The sequence below is a fragment of the Typopeltis vanoorti genome, chromosome 23 (assembly GCF_054136105.1).
Source record: "Typopeltis vanoorti isolate ZY-2024b chromosome 23, IOZ_Tvanoo_1.0, whole genome shotgun sequence".
Taxonomy (NCBI): domain Eukaryota; kingdom Metazoa; phylum Arthropoda; class Arachnida; order Uropygi; family Thelyphonidae; genus Typopeltis; species Typopeltis vanoorti.
In genome coordinates this window covers 27,737,047-27,753,229 of record NC_143571.1, presented here as the reverse complement: position 1 = coordinate 27,753,229, position 16,183 = coordinate 27,737,047, and the positions used below count along the sequence as shown (strand labels likewise).

Below are 16,183 nucleotides of genomic sequence, written 5' to 3'. Positions count from 1 at the left end.
CAATAGATGGTGACACAATTCATTCATTCATACTAGTGTCGGCACGTATTATCCTTTTCATGACCCTTGGCAAAATTTTACCATGTGCGATGCATATTTCTCGTTTGGCAAACATTTAAAATGACTGTTCACATTTTTCATAAAAATGGAGAAAAAAGAGTTTTGTGCAGTGATAAAACACTTTTATTTGAAGAAGTGGATGGCCGTGCGGATCAAAGCCGAGTTAGATGCAGTTCATGGGAACTCTGCACCAGCATTAAAGACTATTTATTTTTGGATAAATGAGTTTAAATGTGGTTGTAAGTCCATCGAAGATGAAGCACGCTCCAGACACCTGACTGAGGTCACTACGAAGGGAACGATTGACAAAATCCATTGTATCGTCATGGAAGACCGCCAATTGAAAGTGATTGTTGAGATTGTAGTCATCTCAACTGAATGGGTGTATAATGTCCTGCATAAAAAATTGCACATGAAAAAGCTGTGCACGCGATGGGTGCCGCGATTGTTGACTGTCAATCAAAAACATGTGAAAACGCAGTGTTTGCCAATGTTTAATCTCGATTCGCAGGATTTTTTGCGTTGATTCATGACTATAGATGAAATTTGGATCCACCACTACACACCTGAGTCCAAGCATCATAAAAACAGTGGACAATGCCCAGTGAAAGAGCACCGAAAAAAAGCTAAGACCGTTTTTGTCAGCTGGGAAGGTGATAGCCACTGTTTTTTGGGATTCCCAAGGAATTATTATGATAGACTATTTGGAAAAGGGAAAGACAATGACAGGAGTCTATTATGCATCATTGTTGGACTGTTTAAAAAAGAACTGAAGAAAAAATGGCCAAGATTAACCCACAAAAAGGTGCTCTTTCATCATGACAATGCACCATCCTGCACATCGGCTGTCGTAATGGCAAAATTGCATGAATTGTGGTTCGAATTGGTTCCACATCCACTATATTCCCCGGACTTGGTCCCCTGTGGCTTCTTGTTCCCAAACTTAAAAATTTGGCTCGGTGGGAAAAAGTTTTCTTTCAGTGAGAATGTCGTCATCATCAAGGCTGTCAATGACTATTTTGCACAATTTGACAAATCCTACTTTTTAGATGGGATGAAAAAATTGGAAACTCACTGGACCAAACGTGTAGACCTTGATGGAGACTATGTTGAGAAATAAAGGTGATTTTTTTCCAAAAAAATGTGTTTAACTTATTTTTTTAACAAACTTTTCAAACAATCCTTATATTATCTTAAACTACAGAAATATGATTATATAACATGAACAAATATCATGTATCATATATGTTGAGTGTTGTCCAATTAAACAGGATCCTTCCTGTGTTGTTGGGAACCATGGTGAAAACGGTGAATATTAAGCTCCTGGAATAACTTGAGACTTAATGGAATTGAAGATTGCCACCATTTGTATATGAAGTCTCAATGAAAAGAGGTGGAGCCAGAAGAGGAATTGTTATAATTTCTACTACTTTCATTTTGAAATTATAATTCAATAAACTTGCTTGCACTGTGAAAAGAACTTTATTTTCATTTCACTCACAGTACTGACCCATAATGGTGAATTGGATTGGAAGTTGGTGTAATGATTTAATTTTGAGCATGCTAGGAAGTGAAAATGATGTTAACAGATGTTGCTAAGCATGCAGCTGTTGAAACAAAATTTCTTTTTTGGGGTTTCTCTCTTCAGTATATGAAGATGAAACAGAAATTAGAAATAGAAGACAGAGAGAGGATATCCCTTAAAAGACAAAAGTGAAGATTAGTGATGAAAAGACAGATTAAGTTCAAGGTGAAAGGAACTTTATTGCTCTCTGGTTTGCATAGAAATGGGCCTAGTAAAGTTTGTTTTATTTAGGATTCTCAATGTCATAGGTGATTTGAAACAAATGATATGGTTTTAGTTATTACTTCAGCCAAGTATGCTGATACTTTTATGTAGGAAGTAAATTTGTTCAGAAGTGATAAAATTGTTGATGTGGTTTTTAATAATGTATTGAGTGAGTGGAGTTTGTTATTACGTTCATCTAGAAAGTGAAGTTATTGAAGTGTTGCAGATGAAGATGATATGTTTTTTTCAGTGTTCCATGATTTGAGATGCAAGAAGAGTTTGACTTATGTTGCCGTCAAATAGAGAACAGTTTTTATGTCTTTCTCTTGTGTGAACTCAAGAAGGAATGAAAGTTCAGTAGGAAAAAAGAGACTAAAGTTTCAGTTTTATCCATAAAGGTTAATAGCTGTTGATTTATATGATTGAAAGAAAGTTTGGCACATTAAAGTGTTGCTGTAATATGAAGGATACATTTGTGCTTGTATCATTAATAGTTGATTTGATGTTGTATATATTTGTTTCTTTTTACAAATTAAAGATTTTTATTTTGGTTGTAAGGTGTGTGAAAACCCATTATTTTAAATACGGTTAATGAGTTAATAGGTTAAGATATTATGTGATTTCCTGGGTTACAAACCTGTGCACAAGTTGGATTTGTAGTTTTTTTTTTTGAAATTAAGAGTTAAACTCAGCAGTGTGCTGGAACCAGCATGCGTGAGACATTGTTAAATTTTCAAGAAATTTGCAAGCCATTTATTAAGCTAACAATGGCTATAGACTACAGCAGCATGCACTTCAATCCACAGTTGCTAGTGGCATTTGGGTGATCAGCTTGTATATTGTGCATCTCTTTTTTGAAATTAAGAGTTAAACTTGGTGTGCTGGAACCAGCTTGAACCAATTGTTAAATTTTCAAGAATTTTGCAAGCCAGTTATTAAGTTAACAATGGCTATAGACGACAGCAGCATGTGCTTCAATCCACAGTGGCTAGTGGCATTTTTGGTGACCAGCTCGTATATTGTGATATGAAAAATGCAGCCGGGCACTCTTATTTTGGCTTATTGCTTCCCTTCCCCTTTCTTTGTGTGCTGCCTGTGTAGGGATTATCTTTGCTAGCAATTTTACATAAATATTATTTTTCATCAACAAACATCTGCTCAATTGAAATCAATGATTTTGTGTTTCTAGAATTATTGTGAACCTACTAAGGTCATTATTCTAAGAAATGACACAGACAAAATTAAGAAGAAGATGCTTGCTAAATGATGGAATTTGTTTATATTTTCAGGGGGTAGGATGAGAGTTGTAGTTATCACAAAGGGAGAACCTGCCTTTTTTTTTTTTTCTTTAGTGAGTCGGTTAAAAATTAACTGGCACAGGCAAAATTAAGAAGATGCTTGCTAAATGATGGAATTTGTTGATATTTTCAGGGGGTAGGGTGAGGGTTGTAGTTCTCACAAAGGGAGAACCTGCCTTTTTTTTTTTTTTTAGTGAGTCAGTTAAAAATTAACCAAGGTGGGAGTAATTTACTAATGATGTATTTGACAGGATTGCATGCACAAAGAAAGAAAGAAAGTAAATATACACTCCCACCTCCCCCAAACATTCCCTACAAAACTCCTTGTAATCTAGTGACAATATAAAGATTATATAAATTAATACAGAGGTTAAGCACAGGTCCCAGTATCTAGTACTGAGCCCTGTGGAATCCCACTTGTGATGTTCTTTCTTGATTCTGCTTCCTTCTACACAACTGACAGCCAACCTGCAATCCATTTCACTAACTGATATCTAAACCATATGTTGCAACTTAAATATCAGCTTATCATGTGGTATCCTGTCTAATGACTTTGTAAAATCCAAAAAATATGGCAGTGCATGCTTCCCTCATCAACCACTCTTGTTCATTCATAAAAGATAATCAGATTACTATAGCCAGAATTCCCCTTAACAATCTGTGCTGGTCATCACAGATAACATTCTTTGCCTTCTCAATTTTGTGTCTCACTAATACCTCCAAAATCTTATTCATGTTGAAAATTTATGGAATAAACGGTGTAGATAGAACAGAAATGAAATAACTGAATTAAGTATTTACAATCTTATGTTTCACTAGCCTCAAGCTAGCATTATCAAAGGCTCTTTTAAGATACATGCTTAACAGACACTAGAATTATAATAACTTCCAGAACAAGGACATTTACGCACATGGAAAGTGACATTGGTGCTGTCTAGAGTATTTTGTGGTTATTGCTGAAAGGTGGATAGGACAGTGCACCAAAATTTATGCAGAATTACACCATCTGAATTACATTTCAAAAGTTTTATAGCAACTTTCCTGCTCCTAGAAAAAGTCTCTGTGATGGTAGTGGCTGTTTGTTGTAGTTGGAAAAATGACCCTCATTGAGTCTTTGGACTCCTTTCAGGTGTTTGGTAATAATAATCCTCTCTCTTTTCCAGGTGTCTACAGTATTCCCTATCAATGCAGGATCCAGTATTTTGGACAAACAGGACAGACCACTATTACCAGAAGAAAGAACATAAAAAATATATTTGGTATGGATAACCAAAAAGTGAACTATCCCACCATGGCTTAGATGAAGACCATTTCATCAGGTTAATAAATGCTATTACATAGATCCCAGTTTAAATCATGCTTAATGATGGATCATGGAGGACCTCAGTTTGTCTGAGGAAATTGGAGACTTTGTTCAGAGTAAACCTGTTCTGATTTTGTGTTGTTTCAAGAGTGGGTCCAGTATATCTGTTGTATTAACTGGGCTTAGTCTTGAAGAAGGTAAGAATATGGTGTGTTCTTAAGGCTGATTTCTGTATGCAGAATGAAAAACCTGAGTTTCTGGGAAAACAAACGCTGCTACCTCCATATGAAATTGGCTAACTCACCTTCAATTGAAAAAAAAAAAACATATAAAGAGTCCTCTTGTGACGACGAGAATCGAATGGCACAATATACCATCATTTTTCCAATTGTACTACTGAGGCACTTAATGGTGGATCATGGAGGGCCTCAATTTGCTTGAGGAATTGGAGACTTTATTCAGAGGTTTGTAAACCTGTTCTGATTTTGTGTTGTTTCAAGTGTGAGTCTAGTTTATCTGTTGTATTGTATAACAGATAAACTGAGATTATTCTTGATTAAGACAAGGATATGATGTCTATAGTCAAGTTGTGGGGAGGGGTTGTTCTTTTTTAGAAGTTTAGAGGGTTTTTTGTTGTAATTATTCTGTTCAAAAAGTGTTAGAGCCTCTTGTTCCAGATGCATTGCCTGTCCTGAGGGCGTAATTTGCTCTACCCTAAGTATCTTCCTTGTGTGTGTGTGTGTGTGTGGCGGGCTTCTGATAGACTGAACATGTGAGGGACCTATCTGCTGGTTACTTTGTAACTAAGATATCTGAAAAGGCTGGATCTCCTTTTTCCTTTTCAACAGCAAAAATAATTTGGGGATTGGGGAATGGATATTGTTCAGGAATTTCAAAAAGTTGGAAAGAGCTTTTGATCCATATGGCCAAATGGCAAAGACATTGTCTATATACCTCATTCATACTTTGCACTTGAGGGAGGCAGACTGAATTAAGTGCCACTGTTTTAAAGGATTCCATGTATAAATTAGTGATGGGAGGATGAAAATGGGCAACCCATTGCTACATCTTTAATTTGTTTAAAGAGCTGGCTATTCCAGCTAAAATACCCTGATTGAAGGCAGTGCTTGAAGAGAATACAAATATTGGGGGGGGGGGATATTGTTCAGGAAATATTTTGGAAAGCAGCTTTAGTGTGTCATTCACCAGAATGTTAGTGAAAAGAGATGATATATCAAAGCTTACTAAGCAATTCAGGTAGGGCAATTTATGGCAATGATGGGGCACACTGGGGCTCCAGGTTTGTGGACCCTTGGATAGCCCATATAATTTTGGGCTATCAAATTTTGATAGCCCAAAATTATATGGGCTATCAAAGTTGATGTTGTGGGAACCTTTGTCTGTTTTTACTATAAATATGTTATTGTTCAGGTTTAGATTTCTCAGGGCTATCTTTTCTCTCTTGGATATTTTGCATTCTAGAGGGCATGCATTTTTTAGCAAGTTTTAGACTTCTAGCCTAATAACGTCAGCTTTGTATGGCGAATTGTATGTTTGCCATAATCAATGCATATGGGATTTTCTTGGTAATGTTTTCTTGCTCTTATTTTATTAATTTTTATATGACTTACTCAGAGTTTGCTTATGAAAAAACATAACTTTCTGACATGAGATGACTGCTACAGTTAGAGGGTTTTTGCCCTCTTAAGGTTTCTGCTTGATCTCTGATGAGAACTAAACAGTTTAACAAATAAAAAACTAAACTAATAAAAAGTGAATATATGTACTTGTGGGCTGAGTTCATGGTTTTTAAGTAGTGCTAACCAAGTCAAATCCCACACCAAAGATTATATTCTCATATGCTCTCAGGCAATGGAATTAAAATGAATATGTAATATACTTTTTTTGTAAATGATTTCTGCAAATAACAAAATACGAAAATAAAAGTCTTTTAGGCTCTTATTTTAGTAAATGTTTATTTATTTCTTTCACAGAGTCTTTTTTTTTTTTTCTTGCCCAATATTATATTCAATTAATGATGGTGTTAAAAGCAATTTTTCCTTTAACAGTAGTGTTGGAAGATCGCTGGCAGGAATTATTTTCAGATATAACATATTTCTTTGGGTTTGTCCATAAATGATGTAACATCTTGTAGGGAAAAATGGCTTGGAACAGTAAGGAATGGGGAGGGGTCTGAGGAACAAGAAATGAAATCATTCAAATAAAATAAAAACAAAATCCTCTATTGCCTTAATAATCAATGAATTTTTAATACTCTTTTAAATTAAACATGCCAAGAAATTCTTCGTCTCATCCTTCATCCAAGTGCAGGCAAACAAAGTTTGCATGTGAAGGTCACTTCACGACTGGGCTACTTATATATAGAGGCTAATGATTTCACATCAATTGCCTTAGTATCCCATAATGCAATGCATATATCCTTGCAGACATGTATAATACTATGCGTTATGGAAATAATGTATAGCTAATCCTAATCTTGTTATTCTTACATTTTTAGGAGATAACGAAAATGTTGAATCATATTTTAAATATTATTATTATTATTATTATTATTATTATTATTATTGTCTCAAACCTCCAGGGAGTCAAGGACTCATCGAGGGAGGCTGTAAATTACCCAACCCAGCTATCATGCCTTCCCTTAAATTCATTTACGTTAGATGCACTTGCTACTCCTAAGGGCAAATTATTCCACTCACTCACTACTCTCTGGGAGAAAAACCTAGCTCTTACCCCTTTCTTGACGGAGAACAACCTTAACTTCCATGTTTTCCCTCGTGTTCTCTTCCCACCTTCCATATAACGAAAACTTTAATCATTTGAAATGCTATAACACTCATTCAAAAGTTTATAGACCTCTATCATATCACCCCTCTTTCTCCTGTTAACCAGAGTCTGCAATCCACATACTCGCAATCTGTCCTCGTAATCTAAATCCCATAATCTGGATATAATCTTTGTAACTCTTCTTTGTACTCTTTCCACAGCTTCTTTATTCCTTGGAAACTAGGAGACCAAATCTGTGCACAGTAATCCAAGTGTGGTCTTATCAAAGTCTTATAAAGAAGCAAAATTACTTCCTTATCCTTACATCTCAAGGTTCACTTCAACATCGCAATTATCATCTGATTTGTATTTACAACTTTTGCTATGTGACCCTTTGAACTTTAAATTCTTATCCACCAATACACCAAGATCCCTTGCCTCTTCAGTTTCTTGTAGCATAACCCCGCTAATATAATATGCCGCTGGAACTCTAATCACGCTAAAGTGCATGACTTTACACTTACTAACATTAAACTGATTTTCATTTGCCCAGATTTCCAGTGTATTCAAATCATTTTGTAATTACTGAATATCAGTAGCATCCCTGATTGCCCTGCCTATCTTAGCATCATCAGGAAACAATTGTAAATCAGATGATGGACCCTATTTGATGTCATTAATGTATAGATTGAACAATAATGGCCCAAGGACTGAACCCTGAGGTACACCACTGGTTACCTTAAATCTGGCAGATTCACGCCTACTGTATACCACTTTTTGATATCTGTCTGTCAACCATACCCTGATCCAAATCAATAGATTATATTCCAATCCTATATTCTCCCGTTTATGCAACAGCCTATCGTGTGGTATCCTATCAAATGCCTTAGAAAAATCCAACATTATCATAGTGTATCCATTCCCTTTATCCAACTCGGCTGTAACATTGTTATAAAATATGAGCAAATTGCTAAAACATGACCTTCCTTTAGTAAACCTATGCTGTTCCCTGCAGAGTATGGAATGCTTGTCTACCCATTTCTGTATGCGAGTTCTTACCAACTTCCCCAAAATCTTCACTACCACACCAGAGATACTAATAGGTTGGTAGTTAGACACATCAGTTTTTGCACCACCCTTGTGCAGTGGAACTATCATACATTCCTTCCATTCCTGTGTGAAAGGCCTAGCCAATTCAGCTGAGCATTCCTTTAGCAAACGGGCTGATATTCCATCTGTCCCTATTGACAAATTCTTATCCAGGTTATGCAAGAGCTGTTCAACCTCATTTTCATGAACTTCTAACTGTTCATCCAACGTAGCAATAGCACTGTGCACTATGCTGCATACACCTGGTTGATATATCTTAGCAAAGTGAGCACTCATCAACTGAACAATCTGCTTAGCTTCTGACACTCGTGTACCATCTGCATTCAATAAAGTTATTCTTCCACAGTCATTCTTTCTTTTGCTTGCGGCATAACGATAAAATTCTTTTGGATTGCCTTTAGCTTCCACGGCCAATTTCTTTTCATACTCTGTTTTAACTTTTCTCATAATACTCGTTACTTTTCTGGCCTGAGCTTTATATATTTCATAACTCCTCTCACTCTTATTCTCACGATATTCTTTCCGCACCGTCTTCTTCTTGTGGATCTCTTGCTTAATAAAGAGCTCCTCAACCTCATTTTCATGAACCTCTAACTCTTCACTACCACACCACAAATACTAATAGGTCAGTAGTTAGACACATCAGTTTTTGCACCACCCTTGTGCAGTGGAACTGCCATCCATTTCACTCCCAACCTATTTATTCTTCGAACACTAGTGATACATTGAGATACCGCCTCATTCAAGCACTTTTTCAAAGATTCCCATACATTGCTGAGATTTTTTTAAGTCATCTGATATCATTAGTAGCACTCCTCCTCCTCTCCTATCTCTTCTGTCATTCCTCGATCCCATTTAACATATCTGATTCTGATAGCCAGGTTTCACTAATGCCAACAATCTTAACCCCTTTGTTTCTAATGTTCCTGGCAGTGTATAGACATAATAAATTATGACCTAGCCTATTCTTATAATTTGATCTTGTTCTAGAATTTTCTTTTCCCTCCCCAGACATACTTAAAAGGTCTGAACCCAAAGCATATTTTTTCACTCCTTCGCCACATACATAACTATGTTCAAAGGCATTCATATCTTTATCCCATTTGAATATCATAGCTGAATTTGTATACCAGGTCTTTCAACAGGGCCATCGAAACCAACTAAGTTATGGAGACCCCTGAGATATTTATTATACCATGTTAATTATTATAATAATAATCATAAGTGTTTTGGACTTCTGCTTTCTGTTTTGATTTACTTTTTTGCTAATAAATTATCATTTATTGTATGTTTTTGCCAAAAACAAAATCACTAATAAATAAATCAAATTGGTTTAAATGATGGAGTTTTAAAATTATTTTATGTTTTGGTAGGTAAAGGCTTTGCAAGCAGATGTTGCTCTTGAGGAACTAGAACAGATGGCTAAGAAAGAGGGCCTGATGGGAGCACATCGAGAAAAAGAATTATTAGGTCATATAGAAAATTTAGAACAGAAGTTGACATCATGGAAGGTACAAAGTTTCAGTTATAACTTTATGCTGTAATTCAAGGATTAACTTTTGAAATAATTCATAATGAAATATAAATAATTTCTTTTTAATAAATAATTTGAAAAAATTGTCTCTTCTCCACACACATACACCATAGATTCTGGTTAATTGGGTTACATCCAGATTAAATTTGGCCCAATTAAGTGACTGCCCCAATTAAATAAAGGTGCACATCAAGAAGTTAAAAGGTGTATCTACATAAGATAAAATACAAGTTCAGACTTTCATTTATTCCATAGCAAAATTACTCACTTATAGATAAACAACTGGCTTTAATTAAAGTAAAATGTTTGTCATAAAAATAATTTAATATATATATGTATTAAACACATATGCAGTTTTTGGTGGTTAATGACATTGTAAGAAATGATTGTATTGTCTGCAATTAAACAAAATTGGTGCCAGTATCTGGTGCAGATATAGCACTGCCTTCATTGTCTTCCTTCAAGAAAGATTTGTAATTCAGTCATAAATAAGATGGTCCAGGACATATGTTACTAATATCTTTTTCATATTTTTAGATGACTGAATTTCTTTCAAAAGCTCAGACTGCTCCTTTATGAAATTGTAAAAGTCCATAAAAAAATGACTTTAAAATGTTTTTTTGTTATTAATATTGCCTGTACACTTTCACTGGACATCTGGTTCCTTTTATCAGTTCAAAATGCATTCATTAAAATCAAACATCCTCGCTAATGATGTATTTGTGCCCAGTGCCCAGTAACCAAAACTTAAAATGTATATTACGTTCCCAAAACTAATCTTCATTTTTCATTTATGCTGATGATTTTTACTTTCACCATTTACATCTTGTTTTTTTGTATTGAAAGAGGCTAGTTTGCTACTTTTTGTTGTAACTGTTCTTTGTACTTCTCTTTAGCAGTGTGCTGTATAATATCTGAACAACAATCATGTTCACTAGAAAATACAGCTCTAGAAGCTGTGCATGAAACTTGACTATTAATGTTCAAGTTTCCTAACTGTAAGTCATTATAGTTAGGAAAGAGAATTCTTATTTCAACATGTTTGTGAAACTACACTTTTGCTTGGGCATCTCAGGATCTATGTTCAACAAATTGAATTTATAATTAAGTACTAAACCCTTCAAACCAGCACTTTAATACTTTGAAAAATACCAAAAAATTACTCGAATTCATTCACACGTCTTATCGTGATGGCATGCCACACACAAAAGTCAACTTTCATGTCCATTATAATGTCACCTGTGGAAACTATGTGAGTGAATGTCACATAGTTTCTACAGAATGAATTAAAATCCATTCTGATTCACATCTGGATGGATTATAATGCCATCTGTTGGAAATAGGGTAAACCTTTACTAATTTGCAACAGATTGCATAGTTAGGTTAGAGTTTACGAAAAAGAGAAAAAAATTATTAAAATGGGATGCATTTTTAAAAAAACAAACAAAAAAAAAACAGGACTTTGGCATCCTGTTTGCATTTTCTCAGGACAGTGGGATCAGTGGCTGAAAAAGGAGACAATTCCATTGAAAACAGGACTTCTGGCCACCCTACTTAGAGTACTGCAAACTCTTCAGGGATTTTGCAAGAATTTAGGAACAAAAATTGAAATAAAATATTTTATGCTTAATCTGAAAGAAGAAAAGAAGAACAACAACAACTATGTGAACTAAAGTGAGATTGAATTTTGAAGATTAAATTCAATGAAGTGCCACTTGATGTATTTTACATCTCATTAAGAACAGAATATCCTTTGAATTTAGCAAAGGCAATGAATATATTACTTTAGTTTTCCACTTTATATCTTTGTGAACAAGCTTTTTCATGTCTGACAAATATTAAGAGTAAAGCAAGGAATCTTTTATTGACTGTCGATGAAGAACTGTGAGTGTGGTTATCAACAATTAAACCAAATTTTCAACAGTTGTGCAAGGAGAGAGAGAGAGAGAGAGAGAGACAGACATCCATCTCACTGAAGATGGATAAGTCTGTATATATGATTTTCATTATGAATACTCCTTTATTTTGGATTTTAACTTTTTTGTAAACATATATAGTGGTTCCTTGATGTATAATCAAATATTTTAGGGTTCCACCATACTTAAAAATTTTGGAATCACCGATCCAGAATATGGGTTGATTGTGTTGGAGGGATGGCCTCAGAGTGAGTGACCACTTAGGGAGCTGAGCTTGTTACATTGATTGAGTTAATATGCCCAAAAATAAGTGAAACTACTAGGTTATCTGGGAATGGGATACTGTCAGGAATTGAAATGGAAGGATATAGAATTATCCAACAGAATAGATAGGTGAAAAGTGGAGAGGAAGTGCTCTTAATGATAGCAGTGATCCCTAAGAGTGAAAGTTGGAAATGGTAGGATATGTGAAGATCTTGAATGTATTGGTGTGAAGTTGAAATTAATAGAGCAGTATATCAAGGGGAATATAGAGATCACTGATTATGAAATTTTTAGCAAATTGGTTAGGCATGTAAAAGGAAGGTGATCCTAATGAGAGATTTTAATTATTGGAATATGGATTAGAAGGATGATATAGTGTATGTGAACAAGGATAGTGAGTTTGTTGAATTGCTGAGGGACAACTTTTAAGCGGCATGGAAGCAACTTGAAGTTTATAGTGTGGGATTTGGTGATATCCTCACAGGATGTAGTTGGTAATGAGGTATCGACATAGCTGCTAGTTGGTGGGAGTGGTCATGAGGTACTTGTTTGGAAAGCAGTCAAACAGGAAAAAGGTTGATCTCAAAAAGGAATATATAAGTGGAAGTATAAAGTTGGTGATTATGCAAACTCTGTAGTCAGCTAGCATCAATACCTCGGATTGATGAGCGGTGCAGAGAAAAAGTTGGCAGAGCATCAGAAGTTGAGTAGATAACATCTGAGATAAGCAGTGCACAACTGTATACCAAGGGTTAAGCAAATAAATAGTCAAAGTTGAAATGAATAGACATCAAAATCAGTCAAGCAGTGTCAGAGAAGATATTATGGTCGGAAGCAGGACATTTGATAATGATTAAATGCATGAGAAATATGAGGTGCAAGCTAGAAAGGTGATGGGCCTAGTAAAGAAAGAAAAAGTGCACTATGAGAGGAATTAGCCAGCCAGGCCAAAGATAACTTGAGGGAATTCTTCCAATATATGTGAAATAAGAGGAAGAATGATTATGGAAGTGTGATGTTGGGTAGTTATATTAATAAAGTGACCATAGTAATGGACATAGTGGTGTTATTTAATGGGCACTATATTATTATTATTATTATGTGACACCTCCAGGGAGTCCGTTATATCATTGTATATCGTGCTAGTATAAATGATGCTGAGCAACATGTAGAAGGGAGGCAGACATTAGAGGAATTAGAGGTGAAAGAATCAAATATATATCAAGTGTTGATTGGATTAGATGTGGGAATATATGATATATCACCATATACTTTTAAAGAAGGTGCAAAAGAATATGCTAGTTTTTTTTTTTTTTTTTATCTTGAGCCCATACATAGGAGGTTGGTTTGTCAACCTATAGTACATTAATATCGTGTATAGATAGTGGGTTGGGAAAGGAGGAATTTGTTTATATTTGATTTGAATAACTTTAAATTGTATTATTCCTTGGGAAACACAGCAAGTAGGAGACTTCCACAGTGCAGCAGTTGCAGGGATGAAGGAAGAGGAAAAGAAACTTGTTCTGTTTGTTTCTAGGTGTACTATGAAGGGATGTTGTGCAGCAGCTGCACGTGTTCCAATGAGCTTTGTACTGAGCGGAGGAATTATTGATGTTGTTTTGGATGAGGATTTCCCCATGGAAATATTTGTAGAATATACATACTGCAGAGACCATACGTCTGTGTGAAAGTGGGGGGAGAGAGAGTTGGTAAGGGATGGATCATTGATAAGTCTAATTGCTCTCTGTATTGAGTCGAGCATTTTGAGAGAGCTTTTAGGGTCCCCACCCCCATATGTGGGAGCAGTATTCAATAGCTGGGCAGATTTGTGATTTGTATAATGTTAATAGCTTTTCGGGGGTTAAGTAACATCTTGAGCAAAAGAGAAATCCTAGTTTTTTTTGAGGCTGAGGATGCAACGGTTGTGATATGTTTATGCCAAGAAAGGTTTGATGTGAGGGTGATTTCAAGAAGCGAGATCTCAAACTATCTGGAAATTTGAGTATCGTCAAAAAGGATACTGGGAAAAAATGGTTCTTTTTTATGGGAAATAATACAGAATTATGCCCTTGACTTGGTTATTTAATGAAAGTCTTGTAGTGGGAAAGGTTCCTGAGTTGCAGAAAGAAGGCAAAATAGTTTCACTTCACAGACATGGTTCCTATCAGAAAGCAGATATATAGAATGGTGTATAACTGGAAACTTCTGTTTCCAGTTAAACACCATTCTGGATATCTGCAGTTGTAGTAAAGGTATTGCAGAGGTTGGTTAGGAATAGAAAACTGACCTACATTGAAGGGCATCATTATGATTATGATTTTCAGCATGGGTTTGTAAAGGGTAGTTCTTGTTGTTAGACGGATAGCCTCATGGGAAGTTGTTGTTGGAAAGATGGCAGTCAACTTGCATTTTATGATGAGGTGTCAAATGTACTAGATAAGGGAGATTCACTACAGTGATCCTCTTGGACTTTACAATGATTAGGTATATTATCTCATAATAGGCGTACAAGCTGCAGAAAATCGGAATGGATAATAGATTGGTTGAATGGATTGGAGATTAGCTCTCTGAACAATACCAGCAAATTATATATGAGTAGTGTCTCACAAGAATGAAAGTAACCAGTAGTGTGTTCCAGAGATCTGTTTTTTGGGCCCTACTGTTTGACTTATTTGTTAATGATATTTCATGTGGATTGGACATCTTCAGGAAGGCCAAGGACTCATCGAGGAAGGGCACCTACTCTATAATTCTGTCTACTCTACAGCTCATTCTAACCACAACTACATCAATACCATCTACCGTCCACCACTACTTCCACAGACAATCACAAACATCCCTGCCCACGGCAGGATTTGAACCTGCAGCCTTTTGGCTGGAGAGCAGTTATGCTAACCACTCGATCAACTAGGCTGGCAGAGTTGGGCATTCCATTACTTACAACAAAACAGGTTATTTTTTTGCAATACTCACCACCTGTCAGCAATGGGAAGAGAATTTTGATTTTTATAATTAATGAATTAAAATACCATTTATGAAATGTTAGAAAGAAGCATGGATTTAACAACCAGCAATGTGACATCCAAATGCTTTATAATATTGTATTGTGGAAATTTTATTGTTCAGTCAGACGATTTTTGTATTTAGAAAGAAGCATTCTAGGAGATGGCATGGACAACCCACATTATACAATATTCACTAGGGGGAGATAAAATGCTGTCTCTTCTTGCTATGAGAGGTTTTTTAAATAGTTCCATCATCTTAATTCAATGTGGTCTTATAGTCAATTGCAGGGATGACTGGAGAGAAATCCCAGGCAGAGAAAGCCAACTCAAGGTGGTTAACTCAGATAAGGCTAGGTATCACCTGGGTATCAGTCATCTTTGTGCTTTAAGTTCAATTGGTCTTTTGGTTGTTCATCTATACGAGATTGGTGAAAAAGGAAAGCTAATAGCCTTTGGTTGTATGATGGCATAAAATAGCTGAGGCCTTTTCTCTATCTCTCATACTATCTATCTTTCTCTCTCTCTCTGTCTTTTCTTTCTCCTAATACTATCAGGCTCTCTTGTACCCTGATACTAACTACTCTTGGCCTATGATGAGCATCCCTTTACTTTATCACCTCAATAATGGTCGAAACTGGTCTGGGTAGTGACCCCCTTCCCATAACACATATCATTATACATATCTGTAAGGATATATGCTTGGCATTATGGGATACTAAGGCAAGTGATGTGAAGTCATTAGACTCTACATATATGAGTTACCCAGTCATGAAGTTACTTCACATGCAGATTTTGTTTGCTTACACTGAGATACACAATTTACACAATTGATAACTAAGGTAGTTATTCCTCTTTTATATTATATTATATTATTATTATTACTTGACACCTCCAGGGAGTCCAAAGACTCATCGAGGGAGGGCATCTACGCTTCAACTCTCTATCTCCACCACCCACAATCCACCAACTACACCAATGCCATCTACTGCCCACCACTAGTATTTTCACAGACAATCGCAAACATCCATGCCCACGGTGGGATTCGAGCCTGCAGCCTTTTTTGCTGGAGAGCGGATATGCTAACCACTCGAACCAACCAGGCTGGCAGTTATATTCA

The 16,183-nt window shown here is 35.8% G+C and overlaps 1 protein-coding gene across 1 annotated transcript in view; it reads left to right on the top strand.

Moving 5' to 3' along the window:
- The first annotated feature begins 9,787 nt into the window (after window positions 1-9,787).
- Window positions 9,788-16,183, top strand: part of LOC150093712 (centrosomal protein of 290 kDa-like) — a 462,999-nt gene continuing 456,603 nt past the window's right edge. Inside the window, exon 1 of the mRNA XM_090412505.1 lies at window positions 9,788-9,858. The gene's annotated coding sequence lies outside the window, so the exon portion shown is untranslated. The remainder of the gene's footprint in view (window positions 9,859-16,183) is intronic.